This window comes from Calliphora vicina, chromosome 2 (assembly GCF_958450345.1).
Source record: "Calliphora vicina chromosome 2, idCalVici1.1, whole genome shotgun sequence".
Taxonomy (NCBI): Eukaryota; Metazoa; Arthropoda; class Insecta; order Diptera; family Calliphoridae; genus Calliphora; species Calliphora vicina.
The window spans coordinates 4,062,544-4,078,842 of NC_088781.1; the positions used below are offsets into that span (position 1 = coordinate 4,062,544).

The window sequence follows — 16,299 nt, forward strand, 5'->3', positions numbered from 1 at the left end:
TCTTGTACCACTCAAGGGCTTGTTTGCCATAGTGACAGGATGCCAAGTCAGGCCAAAAATAAGTGGACACATTATGAAGTCTTATGAATGGAAGCAGCCTTTTTTGTAAACATTCCTTGATGTAAATTTCGGTATTTATAGAGCCCGTTGTAACAAATGAGTGGCTTCTTTTGCCGCAACTGCATATTGCTTGCCATACCAAGAACTTTCTGGGAAATTTTGTCTGCTTTTGGGTCCTAAACTTTTCTTCAACATTCCCTCGAGCATCAGCAACATAAAATTTTTGACCTGGAAGTTGCGAAAAATCTGCCAGAACATACGTTTCGTCATCCAGCAAGAATATTTTTTTATAAAACTTGACTTCAATTTCCGTGCTCTGTTTTTGGCCTCTAAATTTTTAGTAGCGTTCCTGTCAGGAACTTTTTGAGCCTTGTATGTTTTTAAACCTGCATTAGCTTTAACTTTTCGTACCAAATAGTCCGAGCACTGAGCTAACCGGGCTGCTTTCCTACCGGATGTGTTGGGAGCTCTTTTGAAAATGCGTTCTATTTTTTTGGCTTTAGAAACATCATGTGGACCATTCCTTCTACCTGAACCAGGTTTTCTATCAACTGACAAGTTCTCCCGGTACTGTTTAATAACATTGGAAACAGTTTGACGGCAGACCTTTGTATGCTTGGCTAACTTTTTGTAAGACCAAGTTGGGTTTTGTTGAAAATATTTAATAATTTCAGTACGCACTTTTTTCTGGTCACTCATTTTAATCAGATTAACAAAAAAATTAATATAATTGACATTACACATAATAACTGACATGTTTTTCAAAGGTAACTTGATCAAAAAAAAATTCAAATAATACTTGGGTTAAAAAATGTAATGAAAAACGTGTGTTAAGAATTTTTCGATCTCACTCCTTAGGTCCTTTTTGGGACTTGTAACATTTTCTGTTTCATATGAAAAAGTAGAGGTGATAATAAATTTCAAAATTATCAAATCTTTAATTAATTTTACATTTTTTGGTTGAAATTTAATGAAAAAAAACAATAATTAAAACAATTCTATTTGACTGAGATAATAATTTTGAAATTTTTACTAAATAAAATGGACTTAGCACTTTTGTATATTTATAGTTATTTAATATTAACCTTATTCCTGGCTACTAAAAACTAAACATTTTAAAGTTGTGTATACTTTATTGGACAGTTTATGTTTTCTACACATATATGACGTTTAACCGGTTTTTTCGATGTCGGTTAACCGAAAAACCGGTTTTCTAAAAAAGGCCAATTTTCGGTTAACCGACAAACCGGTTTTTTATAAACACTAGCCAGAATAAAGGCATCATGTATGCCAGAAAATAAAACGCCATTAGTCTGATTTTCTAACGCACTGTTTATTTATTATCTTTTCATTATTATTTTAAAAAACAAAAATGTGTTGTTTTTGATAGACCCCTTAAGTAATAAAATTTCGTGAATGGGTTTGTTTGTATGTGTTCTTGAATAAATAAATGTAGGTGTAATGAATTTTTGTTTTCAAAAACTTTTAATTAAAAACTGTTTTACATTATTGACAGGTTTAAAAGTACTGAAATACACCTGTCCAACTGACAGAACAAACCCTTACTTTTCACACACAGACACAAACTCAAACTCACACCTTTCAATTCAAATTATTTCGCCAGAATGATGAAGAATTAAATTAATTTCTTTTTATTGTTGTTGTTTTTAACCACAATACTTTCCAAGATTAATATTTAATTCAGTTAAATGGAAATAACGTATTATAAACAGTTAATAAAAAGATAGATGTACAATAAAGTTGATAAAATAATATTATATTTCTTTAATTCTTTATTTCTGTTGGTACGGAAATATTTGCACATGAGCCATAATTGAGCACTTGAAAAATCTGTGAAAAAATTGTATCCGTTTGATTCAATAATCATGGTACCTTAAAATGTGGATGTATTTAGTTGTTTTGCAACATTTGTCCATACTTTTTGAACTTCGAGTTTGTAGTATGAATTTCTTTACACCATTTCCCAAATTTAAGTATATTCTTTTAAAAGTTTAATTATTCAAAATATTGAAATTTTCCGCATACTGCTATTTTTGACATCTGCTTTTCATACATTAGCCAAATGTCAACAACGATGTCAGTTGGAGTTGTGTTGGCATTATCATAGATTTTGCATATTTGGTCCTGCTGCCATTTATCTTAAAGAAGTATTAAATAAAGAGTATTTCATTAACCGCTTCCCATCTTTAAATTTAAATTAATTCAGGACATGTGAGAGATATCTTCGAAATTTTATATTCGTTTGATGATGTCATTATGTATGGAATATACATAGTAGCGCACATCCGATTTGTTCAATTTTCCATGACTTTGGCGCATAAATCTCGCTGAATTTGACAGATGGCATAGGTTTTATTGGCTTTGAAAGCCGCTGTGGTTTGTGGCTCATTCTCATAGACCTTAATAAAACCCCACAAGAAAAAGTCGAAGGGGATCAAATCTCGGCAAGTTTACATCACCTCCACGTGAGATGACCATGCCCTTAATAAAAAAATAACCACCAAACTAAATAAATGATACCCATTCCGATACCCATTTTAAGGAAATTCAAAAAAATAGCGGACATTCGGACACTGTGTAGTCTGTATACGGTTTGTACTCACTTTTAGATTGAATCAATTGTTGATGATATTCTTGTACGAAAAACTTTCATCATGTACAAGTCAATCAGTAACTTTATTTCTTAATTTGATAGCGCACATTGTGGCATTCAAGAATTTTTTGTCAAGGTTAAAAATTTTTTCCTTTCCTACCACAATTTACTTAAAATCTAGTTGGATTTTCAAGTGAAAAAGTCAGAAATGCCTGGAATGTAACTACCAAATGAAAATGTGTGTAATCGCTGATACTGTGTGTTTTTTATACTTTTTGTACTTATTAGATAAGAGCAAAAAATAAATAAAATTATGTCAATAAAGCCAAAGAATCTATCTTTTTTTAGAAAATAATGTTGTGTTTTCTTGCTATAAAAATTATTGAAGCTTACGGTGAGATTTAATATGAATTCTTTACGTTTTTACTTTTATTTGTAGGAATTCTTTTGATGTTTCATCTTGAGTACTAAACTATAAAACATGTTCTGGGTTGTTTTAATTTCTATGTTATCTAAATTTGTATTTGATTCTAAGAATTATAACAATTAAAAAAATAAAATACAGTCAAATATTGTAAATTTTTTTAATATAATTTCTTTGCTATAAATAAATTCAGGGGGACTTCAAACAACATATTTCAATGATTATTGCTTAAAGGAATAACACAACTGCTTTACAAAGCATTTATTAACAAATAATAAAAAACTAAGATAAAATGAAAAGAAAAGTATCTCAAAAATTTGGTAGTACAACAAAATATATAGACATAAACACAATATTGTTGAAATTTGAGTAAGTTTTTTATCACGATTTTTATTTCTTAGCACTTCAGTACCGTTTTGTATGAATAAAAAGTAGCACTTCAGTGAGTAAAGTGCTCAAAAGTTTTCGGGGTTTAAAAAATATTAAACAAATTTTTGTAATTCAATATTTTAAGTTAATTTGAAGTGATAAATGCAATGCAATTTTCAATATCTAATAGAGAGCAGTACAAATAAGAGCTCTATGGTTTAGTGATTAGAGTATTTGACTAGAAAACAAGAGGTTATGAGTTCAATCCCGCTTTCTGATAAATTAATTTTTTCTATTCTGCATAATACTTAATTGCACAGAAAAAATTATATTTCAATTCAAACATTTATCCCATATTGAACTGGTTTCAATTATTTTATCAAGTATTCATGTGTTCAAAAACAAAATTTTCTGATATTTTCTATTCAACCAATAACGAAAATTGTGTATTCAATTGTCAAAATTATCTAATTCAAAACTCAAAATTCAATAGAAAATATCAGAAAATTTTGTTTTTGAGCACACTTGATAAAATAATTGAAGCCAGTTCAATATGTGATATACATATATTTGAATTGAAACCATGTTAAATTCGCCAAACAAACACATTGCTCGTGGGTTGAAAATTCACTAGTAGTAGATCATAGTTTCAAACTAATTCGATGTTGAGGAACTAGTTCAATGAACTGATCTATATATATAAAACTAGTATCCAAGATATAGCCAAAATATTTCAAACAACTAGAGGTAGCCGTAGACAATACCAAACTTTATAAATATGTTTAAATAGATAAATTATTGGGGGGCTTCAGAAAATCTTTACGTCTACAGTTATACGTATATCGTTGAACTGACTTCCCTGCCTATAAGGACCCAAAATATACTCGACTCGATCGAGTATTTATTGCAAATACATTACAAAACTTGTTTCTTAAAAAGACTTGAGTTTTTAATAGCGATAAAAGTCATACAATGGAAACTTGAAGGTTTGGCTAGGGTTTCATATTCAATCATTTACCCAACATTAATACCCATTTTTCTCAATTAAACAAAATATAAATTTTCTCATTTAATTTTGAAATATGACGATATTTTCAAAGATTTTTATTTCTAATTCAAACCCATTAAATTAGTTTCTACTCTCCATAATATGTCTTTCTCTATCCCTCGTAATCCTTATGCCACTTAAATGTCCTTGTTATTCCGCACACACGCTCTTAAAATCTACGTGATGTTATTTAAACAAAATAATTTTAAATATTGCTCTTGTCGTCGTATTCATGCCACAGCTCCTTTGTTTCTGCTGTTGCCACAATCGTGTTCCTTTCTTTATGTTTTTTTTTCTTTTGTTGTTGTGTTATAAATAAATCTAAACATTAAGAGAAATGTTAAACTATTTAAATTAATTAATTGTATAATATTTTTTCATTCCTTTTAATGATATTCAACTTGATGCTACCAGAAGTATCCTTTTTCACATGATCATAATTAAGGCATTATTACTATGTATAGTTATGTTCATCTAAGATATACTTGTGCACTTAATTGTTAAAAATGAGGAGAAAAGGGGTTAGGTGTCAACAACAATAGCAATTTATAATCATAAACATAATTTCTTTGACAGTTGCTGAAACTACTTAAGGGCCAGGACACACATAGTTGCAGCAGTAAATATTCTTTTACTCAAACAAATTCATTTCTTAACTAATTTAAATATAAAGAAACATTATAAATTTATCCTTATTAATCTTGTACTTTTGTCTCATTTTCATTTTATCAAAAGAATTTTCCAACAAACAACTTAAATGTTACAAAAATTATGTTTTAAGCTAAGAACAGGTAAAAAATAGTTGGTTATTTGTAAGCAAAAATTATAAAAGAGGAAAAAATACAAGGTTTGCAAGTTTGTGCTGTTTGCCCTCAAGGACTTATGTGTCAGACTCATGTTGAAATCTGGTTTAAGGAGTGAAATTAGTTGAACTAGTATAAACTATATAAATTGAAAAGAAATTCTGCATTTTGTTACATGTTATTAAATTTGTTTATAGTTAAGGTTTCAACAGATAACATTTAAAATTTAGACTTTTAAGTAGTGAAAACTTTTGGGAAATCAGAACAATTTCTTATTTAATACAGCAAAAACTAGAGAAAACACTTATTTGCTTATCCTTGTTATCACAGATTTGTTTGTTATATAACAAACGATGTTTTCTTCCTATTTTGACTTTTCTAACTAAAGTATTTACACCCTACACTTTCTGAGCCAATTAAATTTTGAAGAAATTAGAAAACATTTGTTTAAGTGCACTAGTTTGGCCGCTCCTAGTCCTCATTTTGTTGAAACTGTATGTGGTACATACATACACACACCTATCATGATTATATGTTGTACTTAAATCTTTATTTTATATTTTTGTAAAATGCATAATCACACATACGAACACGTACATACATATGTCTATTAGTAAGGCCCCGAATAAAAGCATCATTGACATTTCCAAATAAAATACTTTCTCTGTTTGTTTTAAGAAGCAATTTTTAAAAAGACACAGGTTGCTGCAAAATTATATTATGGTGGGTATGATATTACTGATAATTTGTAAAGCCAGTATCGGATACTATGTTCCAAAGTGAAGCATATCCCAGAGACGGGGCAAGGTCTGGACTATAATGCTTTCAAAACATTTCATTCTAAATAGTTTCTCACAGGTATTACAACATGTGGACGAGTGTTGCCAAAATGGAATACTACAGTTTTATGTCTGGCCGCATATTCTGGGCGTTTTTCGGAAAAAGTTCACTTCAAATGAATCAGTTGTGTTCGGTAAAGGTTCTCTGAGATGTTTTGGTCAGATCTCTGCAGCTCATAATAGATAGGGTCCTTATTCTCTCACCAATTACAGAGCATTACCTTAGCGCCATGGTTTTGAAATTGCTGCTTGAGCAGATCCCAATGATTTTGCAAGCTCTTTTTTGGCTGGTCTGGACGATTATTGTCTTCCGTGTCAAAATCACCACTTCTGAACCGCACAAACCATCTCTCGCACGTTGAAAACGATGAAACACATTCTCCAAAATTTTTGATGAGTAATCGGTATGCTTCAGCGGGATATACTTCTTCAAATTAAGGAAGTAAATCCCGCACAAAATTCGAAATTTTTGAATCAAAAAAAAAAAAAACATTGTTGGTTACACTATAATGTTCAATAAATAAATAAGAATAAATGATATATATGTACTCTTCAAGTTATTAAAAACAAAAATCGCTTCCAGGAATTTCTGGGAATGAAAGAAAATGGTTATATTTTTGAGTTAATGGAATTCATTATGGAAATTATAAACCCAAACATATTTAATCAATGTAAATCAGTGGTGCTCAAACACATACCATCAAAGCTTTGGTTGTGTTGCTAAAACTGCGGATAATAAAAACAACAACAACGCCACAACTGATTTGATTTTGTTCTCTGAGATGAAAACAAAGCAACAAACACATCCCAGCAGTTCGAGGAGACAGTACCGAACTAGTGATTTTACCCGTCCTTTAGTGTGGGAGCTAGTTACTTCGATAGCCACGTGACTAGTCATTTTAACACGGGCATGTCCTAGGCAGGGTCAATTGTCTCTTTTTGATTACATTGGGACTGTCTAATAGCTGGTCCAAAGTAGGCAACGCATTAGATTCACATACTGGTTACATAGCGTCAGTTACCTTACTAGCTTTGTAACTGGTTACTTGATCAGCTACTTGTCTAGTTATTTTAACACGTACATGTCCTAAGCAGTGGTTCAATTGACTCTTTTGATACAATGTGACTATCTGATAGCTGATCGAAAGTAGTCAACGCTTCTGGTGGGAAAAATAAAGTGCAGTACAAAAAAAAGTATGAAGTGACTTCTGCATAGGTTACTAAGAGACACTAAGCAAAAATAAAAATAAACTGTATGAGAATTATATCAACACAATTTGTATAAAGCCAGTTTGTACGAATTACTCACAAAACGTTTAAAGTGACTACACTCCAGATTACTTAGAGACACTTAAGTGTCAATTGTCTTCACGCTAGATTACTTGGGATGTATAAAGTAACCAATTGTCTTCTCTCTGCACTACAAAGTGCATACACGTGTCAAATGACCATAATATATAAATTGGAGTTAGCCAAGTGATACGACATTTGTGACAATTACTGTCTTTAAGGGATACATTGACTACTTGCTTAACTGCTGGGATGATCATTATAAGACAACACACAAGTAAGCTTATAGTGTATGTGTATCAAAGTAACGTCAGCAGAATTTGCTTGCCCTATCACGCTTGCTAGGGAATTGTGATATTGAGCGACACTAATGTAAATCATTATTAACGCGTTTTTTTTAAAAAAAAAGTCGAATCGGTGATCACTCATATTTTTAACCAATATTCGATTTTTATATGAAAATTTCAAAAAATATTAAATTGTCTATATCTTATTAAACAAGCGTTTAATAGTGAAAATGAGCTTGATCGGTGATCGTTCATATTTCTGAACAAAAATAAATTTTTACGTGAAAATCTCAAAAAATCGTATGTCATCTATATCTTTTTAAATAAGCGTTTAATAGGGAAAGGGAGCTCGATCGGTGATCACTCATACTTCTGACCAAAAATCGACTTTTATATGAAAATCTCAAAAAATCTAAAATCGACTATATTAATAGAGAAATGAGATCTTTTTATTTTGATCAATCATGTTTTATACCCTAAAATTTTAAATCGTCCATAACTTCGTGAATTTTATTTTAACTGATCACAGCAAATTTCAAAATACTTTTAAACAAATCTTTGTAAATAAGCGTATACCAGAGGAAGGGAGATCGATCGGTGATCACTTATATTTCTGACCAAAAATATGAAAATCTCAAAAAAATCTTAAATCGACTATATTAATAGAAAAAAGAAGATCTATCGATGATCACTAATATTTCTCACCAAAAAATCTTAAATCATTCATAACTTCGTGATTTTTTTTTTGATCGACGCAAATTTCAAAATTCACAAATATTTCACCTACATTAAAGTTAAGCGAACTAAAGTTTAATTTTCTAATTACAAAAAAACGGGGCCGCCCTAATGTAGAAGTACTTGAAATTTTAACAACCAAACAGCCAACAAAGCGAGTTTTTCAATGTGCACTTGTATGGAAAACCGACAAGAGTGAGAGCAAATGTTGGTTTTAACAACAAGATGCTTAATAATGTCATTTGAGCTTAAATATTCCCCTTTTTTCATTTTATTTGTTTTCAGACCACCTGGTTGTGTTTGTAAATGTTATAAAATCTTTTAGAAGTCATAAACTTTGCAATGATGTCAAAAAGCAGTAAACGTATTGGTAACTTCAACTAGGTTGTAAATATTACAAGACAAATAAGTGCAGTTTGAACAGTTCAGCAGAAAAGTATTTGTTTCATCATATCTCAAAAAACAATTTTTATTAAATTCAAAAATCCTCATTTAAAATGCTTGAAAATTTATGTTTTGGAGTTATTACCCCAAAGAAAAATATTTGTTCAAAATAATCCATTAAACAATGTATTAGAAATTAAAATTTTTTTAAAAAAAAACCAAAATGTTTTCAATAATAATTGAGTAATTGATAAAATTGTTAAAAAAGTAATTCTTTATAAAACTTAGATTTAAGTAAATTGACTATAGTTTTTCACTTAAGCATATTTTTCTTAAGAACTTAGTAAATTTATTATTGTTATTGCTATTATATGAATCAATGTAATCCCTGATGAATTCAAGTATTTTGCTATTCTTAATTTTGAAACTTTTTTCCTTTCAATAATAAAATTTTATTTTTTTTTCTTTCAGGTGAGTTCATAACAGTAGTCCTACGCTCAATAAGTGTTATTTCTAAAATAGAATTAAAAGCGGTAAGTTACTTTCTTACCTTCACTTTTCCCTGGGTTTTATTAATTTCAACTTTAATTCTTTAACTAAAAATTCTTTACCCATAAAGTTTGATGCTAGATTTCAAATTAGAACAAATGCGGTTGAATTAATAAAAAAAGTTTTCAAGAGTAAAAAAAAAAATTAAATGCGCACTTACACTTTGCAAAGACAATGAAAGAATGAACATCCTATGAAATAAAAGCGAAAAATGAAAAATTATAAAGTGCAGTCAGTAACCTGCGGTCGTATCTCCTAGAAAAAATATCATGAGTTGCCACTAAAATGAATCTTTGAAGTCTTTTCGCAAACGTGTCATTAGGAAAAGAAAGAAAAAATCAAGAACAATATTTTTTTCTTTCTTTAATCTAAAGTATATTTTTCTTATTTAAATCACAACTTGTCTATACATTACATTGTTCCTTGTGAATGTTCAAAAGTAATACAACAAATGTAGTAAGTAGTAAATAGTTTATAATAAATGCTGAAGTTTTTTATGCGAATATTGTTAAATCAGCGTTGGGGTGGATGAAAGAACACGTTCATTGTTGTTTTTCTTTGATAGTTTGGTGTTAAAGTACTCATAAAACTTTTGAGTGGTGGGATGAATATTCATAGTTTTGACTTGCTTTTCATTGAAAGTACATTATTTGCTTTTTGTCTGGATTTTTATTATATTCTTCAAGCGAAAATTCTTTTATTGGGAAATTAAAGCTTTGTTTTGTTTAAAATTAATTTATGTTATTTTCCAGACAATTGTTTTGAAAGTTAGAAGTTCCTTTGTTAGGATTCTAACACAATGTGAGTGAAAATCATGTTACACAAAGAAAATTAAATTAATATAAATTTGTTTGAACATGAATCATTCAATTTTATAGAATCTACATCAAACCCAAACTATAAATAGTTAAATATTTCAGTGAATAGTATTACTATTACGCAAAGGATAGAATTTTGAAAGAACACAAAATAAATTTTGAAAAAGTTTTTTCAGCGGTGCACATGGGAATGTGTTCCATCGGTTTCAATGTGCTAGATATGGTTTGTGCGGTTCAGAAATTTGTATTTTCACACGGAAGACAGAGATCGACCAAGCCAGCCAAAGAAGTCTGAAGACCAAGACTTAACAAGAGCTTGCAAAATCATTGGAAGCGACTCAAGCAGAAAAATGTTTGCGGTGAGCAGGATTCATCTAAAAGCAGGGTATCATACGAATTGAAACTGAAAGACCTTGAAAGTCGATTTTGTACGTCTGAAAGGCTGCTTAAATGCTATTGCTATTTCGTTTTGTCAAAATAACGAAAAACTTAGTAAAATGAACCACGATTTTTGTTTATATTACCTATCAAATATTTTGAGTGTATAAAAGAAAATGGATCCATTACGATAACCCAAAGCGAAGAGATCGAATGTGAAGCCCGGCCAAAAAAGGGTGCTATTATAAGGTGCTGAAATCTGGCAAGAACATCACATGAAACCTGTACTGAACGAGGAATATGCGACCAGACAAGAATCTGTAATATTCCATCATGACAACACTAGGCCACATGTTGCAATACCTGTAAAAACTATTGGAAAATTTTTATAGCCAACATTGGTCAAACATTTCGTAGTTAGAATATTATACAAAGATATTATAAGACTATCAAGTGAAACTTCTCAATCAAACCAATTTAAGATACTCTGTTCTGAATTGAATCGTATCCCACTTCAGAACAGAGTACGAGACAAGGTCTGAACTATAAGGCTTCCCAACCACTTCTTTCTATGAGCTCTATGAATTTTCGACCACTGTTGGCCATAATATTTTTCCGATAGTTTAGTAATATCTTATTTAAGCATACTGGTTTATATATAGCGAAGTGTCAAATTTATTTTATGATTTTTAGAGAGTTTAAAATATTTTTTTTATAAAATTTTTAAATTCTTAAGGTGAAAATTATTAAACTTCAAGATAACCTTCGATTAACCTTCCAATCTTGTTCAACCATTGAATTTTCTCTAATATCTCGAAGTTGTTTATTGCATAGAAAATAGATTTCACTAAAGCACGAAATGTTTCATTTTGTTCCGAACCATTATATTTGGTATGGAATTACAGTCAAATTATTGACCTTTGGTATGGGTTTTTATACCCTACACCACCATAGTAGGAAGGGTATTATGAGTTGGTGCAGATGTTTGTAACGCCAAAAAATCCGACCGTCTGGCTGTCCATGTAAACCTTGTGTGCAAAGTTCAGGTAGCAATTTTGTAGATATTTTGATAAAATGTGGACTTTATCCATGATAAACGATTAATGCACATAGGTATCTACACAAATTTCGCTCCAAATAAGTTTTATATTTACGGAAATCATGTCACCTAATTTTATGATGATCGGTCCATAATTATCCCGCTTATAAAAATCACTTAAACGAGCATAAATCTCTTAAAAATGTTGGCACACACATACAATTCATATAGACATAAATAACATGACCTAATTTCATGACGATCGGTCCATAATTATTCATAGCACCCATATAATGCAATCTTCCGAAAATAAATTATAGAAATTTTAAAAGAAAAATGATTTTGCTTATTTACTTAGTGTAGGATATTATATGGTCGTGCTTGACCAACCAAACTTTCTTACTTGTTAACAATGGTTACATTGATTTTAATATGAAGAATTATATTCAGTAAAAAAAATTAAAATTTAGAAAGTAAAATTATTGCATTTTATTATGGATCTCCTCAATTTAAGTTTGTGTTTTTAAATATACTTAAGCTAATGTTATATATTTCTATGTTGTGTTGTTTTAACTAATTGGAAATATTGTAATGAAACTTGATTTTTAATTACATTGAAACAAAAACACAAACAAGGAAAATATACAATTGGTTAGCAACATAAACACCTTAAGGTAAAAGTGTAACATTCAAAAATTACTCTGACTTTATAATATATTTCATTAATCCTGCATATTTAACTAGTTGACATTTGCCCCAAATATACGCACATTAGTTTAGCAATAAAAATATAAAATCAAAGCCCATAAATAAAATATTGAAAAATTCGAGGTCAAAAAATATATAAATTTTATGCACAATTTCTTCAAATAAATTTTTTATTTTTTTTTTATTTAAATTTCCAAAATATTTACATAAAACACAAAATCTATTTCCTTGTTTAAAACTCCACTTTTTTATTAAAATTCAACTTAGTCCATTTGTTATTCCATAAATTGTACATTAAAAGGCCAACTAAAATTACATTCGCCGCTTTAACAATAGATTTCACTAAAGCACGACGTTCTCTGAAATAAATAAAGAAATAGATTATATTAGTTTTAGAGCAAATAAAACAACAAAAATACTTACGCCGACATGCCCAGTGGTATTGAACACACCAAGGCCTGTCGAGCCATTAAGGTTAAGCCGTCTGTGCCAGCAGTAGAGTTTAGGTGAATTTTAATGCTAAATATAAATAAAATTCAATATTTTTATTTTTTTTTAACAAAATAAAGACATTGTTAACGGTTTTATATGTAAAAACCAAAATTAAATACATTAAATTGATTAAAGAAAAAAAAATTAACGAGGCGTATGCGTTTTCAAAATTAAGTTAAAAAACACTCATACGTAGTGTAATACTATTTGTCAAGTTTCTCAAAATGTCATTAACTAAAGGACATATTTCTTTTCTTTATTATTTCTTCACTTATTCCAGTAGAAAATAAAATTATTTAGTCATGTTGTCGGGCCCATTCATTAAATCGAAAAATCCCTTATATGGAGATTTATTTTTTGAATAAGTTTTAAGCGGTGTTACATTATGAGGCATAACTGTGGTCCAAAATTGTTCTATCTTCTGTAACTTTCATTAATTGTTATTCGGCAGGTTGATTTTGCAGGTATTTCGTTTCTAAAAATGATTCTATCATTAAAAATATCCACTTATGAATGAATATCCATTATTTGAATTAAGATAATTTACAGCAACACTTTGTTACGAACTTTCCAAGAAGGAAAGATTTAATCTTCTTTGTTCCAGATACACTAGCGCAAACTAAAACTGATAGCCTATCCTCTTACATGCGTTTTGTTTTTGTTACAACAAAACAATTTACACTCAAATTATACGCTTGTAAGCACATACAATTTTGTGAAAATGAGCGAATTCACTTAATTGTGAATAAATTCGAAAATATCGATTTTTATCATCGATATCTCATTTTGTTCATATTACATTTGACTTTGCGATAATGTAATAAACCTGAACAATTTCTGCCGTTTTCGATTTTTCATGAGTTTTTTAAAACACAAAAATTAGCTATTTTCAGGTAAAAAATATATTTTTTGCTTCAATTTGTTATTATAACTCCGAAACTACTGAGTCGATTAAAACGCAATATATAAACGGGAATCTAAACTTTGTGTAAATCTAAACTTTTCTAAGTATAGTTTAATAACATCGGACTAACCTGTTTTGATTTATCATTAATTATGTGGAGATACGTCTAAAAAATCTCGGTTTTACTTCAAATTTTTTTAAAAAAAAAACTTCTCCACAGAATTTTAAATTTGGACCATACTTGTACTACTAAAACCACAGACATCAAAAATGTGTTGTGGTTTGAAAAGCCTCTAAATTTTTTTCGATTTTGTTGCCCTTATCAATTTGTTATCAATGTTAAAAATGTTATAGTTCATTTAATTTTGATTTTTATTTTTAAACGTTCATTATATCGACCATAAAATTTGTTAAACATTCTTTATATAATGTTAGAAGTAAATGTTCAAAATTTGCTTGTACGTTATATCGGATTTTTGTTAAATTGAGATTCGTTATGCCTGACATTTACTGTAAATGCTAATCTGTTATTTTAATTATGTGAATGTGTCAATATGTTTTTCCAGCATTTCAATTATAACAAAAGCTCTTTGAAAACTTTATGAAAAGCAAACAAATAACAAACAACTTTTTTTAAAATTAAATGAATTTAATTAACTCAAAAATACACAAAAGGTGCTGATCTGCTTTGAAGGATTCTATTTCATACACATTAAAATTAAACACTTTCAACTTTTCGAGTGATAATTTGAGATGATTTTAAAGATTTAGAAACTTTTTATTCAAGTTTTAATTTATGCTCTAAGCTGTTAGCTATTAACACATTTTAATTTAAAGAGAATTTACTAAAAATATGTTAATATATGTAATATGTAGCTATAAAAGCAGATTATTTATTCCTGCAATATTGTTTAGTCTATAAGATTATAAAATGAAGTCGACATTCTAATAAAATTAAATCACATTTAATGTTTCCCTTAAAAATATTTAAATTTTAAACAGAAACTTGCATGTTAATTCTACATGTAATTATTGTCTGGGCTAAATTTTTAACTACAACTAGTACAAAACTTTACTTTTAAAAAACTTACATAAATAACAATTTGTAAAAATATTTGGAAACAGAAATTACCAACAAACATGCAATCATAACGAGAATAAAACTACAAAAACCTTTTTATTCTGAATAAAAATAAAAAAAACAGCAGTGGATGGTAGTGGATTTGGTAAAAAGTAGATTTCTATGAAGTGCAATGAATTGAAACAAAAACAAAACTATAAAAAGCTCATGAGTTTTTAATTACTTTTTGAATGCAGTAGAAAACAAGAAAAACAAACTTTAGTTGCCATAATAACAAATACACATGCATAAATTGCAATGAGTGTCTGAAAAAAAAAAATGATGAATGTGATTACAATTTGAAGTCAGATAGTCAGTGCGAATGAGAGGACTGAAACACACTAAAAGCGCCTTTCAAAGGCCTTTCAAATGCTATCAAAATTTCATCTTAAAAACCTTAAATAATTACCTTTTTCTGTTTTGATATTAATGCCAGGACAAAAATTCTGAGAAATGGTATCCTCAAACAAACTAAACTTTCATTTTAGTTGGGAACATCGACACGTTATTTTTCCGCCATACAAAAGATGGTAAACATGTACAAAATATAGTTGTACATGTTTACCATAACCATTTCAACATTTGTACAAGTTTTTAACGGCGTTTTGAAAGTTTACATCTGAAAGTTTACATCTGAATTTCATTTGAGGGGGGGTTAAAGTTTCCCAACTCTGGCACATTCTTATTGTTAATCAGCATAAGAAACTTACATTTTAGGTATAAAATGTGTTCACCAAATTTATGTCAAATATTACGGAGAACATTTTTGTAGAATATGTTAACCCTCTAAATCCCCAAGGCATGGGTCTTTTTTGTACTTCTTTTAAAAAAGAGCAAAAAATACCATTAAAACAGAGATTTAAGGGTTTAAAATGTTCCGAAAAAATATTATCCGTGAAATTTTATTATAAGTCCGTGAAATAAGACACAACAAAAGAGAGCTTAGGATTAATTTCGCATTTATTAAGAATTTTATTTTAAAGTACCCCAAAAATTTAGCATGAAAAAAAATAGTTCAAATTTAACTAAAAATCACTAATATCTCTATTATTTTACCTTCGATAGAAAATATGGATTGGAAGTATTCATTGATTACATTTTTTTTTTAGCTCTAGGCAATTCCACTTTATTACTACACAATGTCCAGCAATGGCCTCTTTGACATCGCTGAAATTTTAAAAACTGAGTGTTTTTCATACAAACATAGCGGAACAGGAAGAGGTCTATTCCTTTAAGAGCTTTTTGCTCTCTTAGTGGGATGCGCTTTCCGTTGGCCTTGTCCAAATTGACTAAAACGATTTAGATCTAGAGCTACAATACTCCGACCCGCACTTTTTACAATTCAAAAAACACATTTTTTTAAGAATTCTATTAAGCGCATGTGTATGGAAAGGGTGTTTGTGGATATAAATTACATTTAATTTTATTTTCCTGTTTC

General features: G+C 29.3%; 1 protein-coding gene across 3 annotated transcripts in view; it reads left to right on the plus strand.

Annotated features, from left to right (window-relative positions):
* The window catches only part of Pde1c (Phosphodiesterase 1c), a 193,724-nt gene that overhangs the window by 90,358 nt on the left and 87,067 nt on the right, over positions 1 to 16,299 (plus strand). The gene's annotated exons all lie outside the window — the stretch shown is intronic.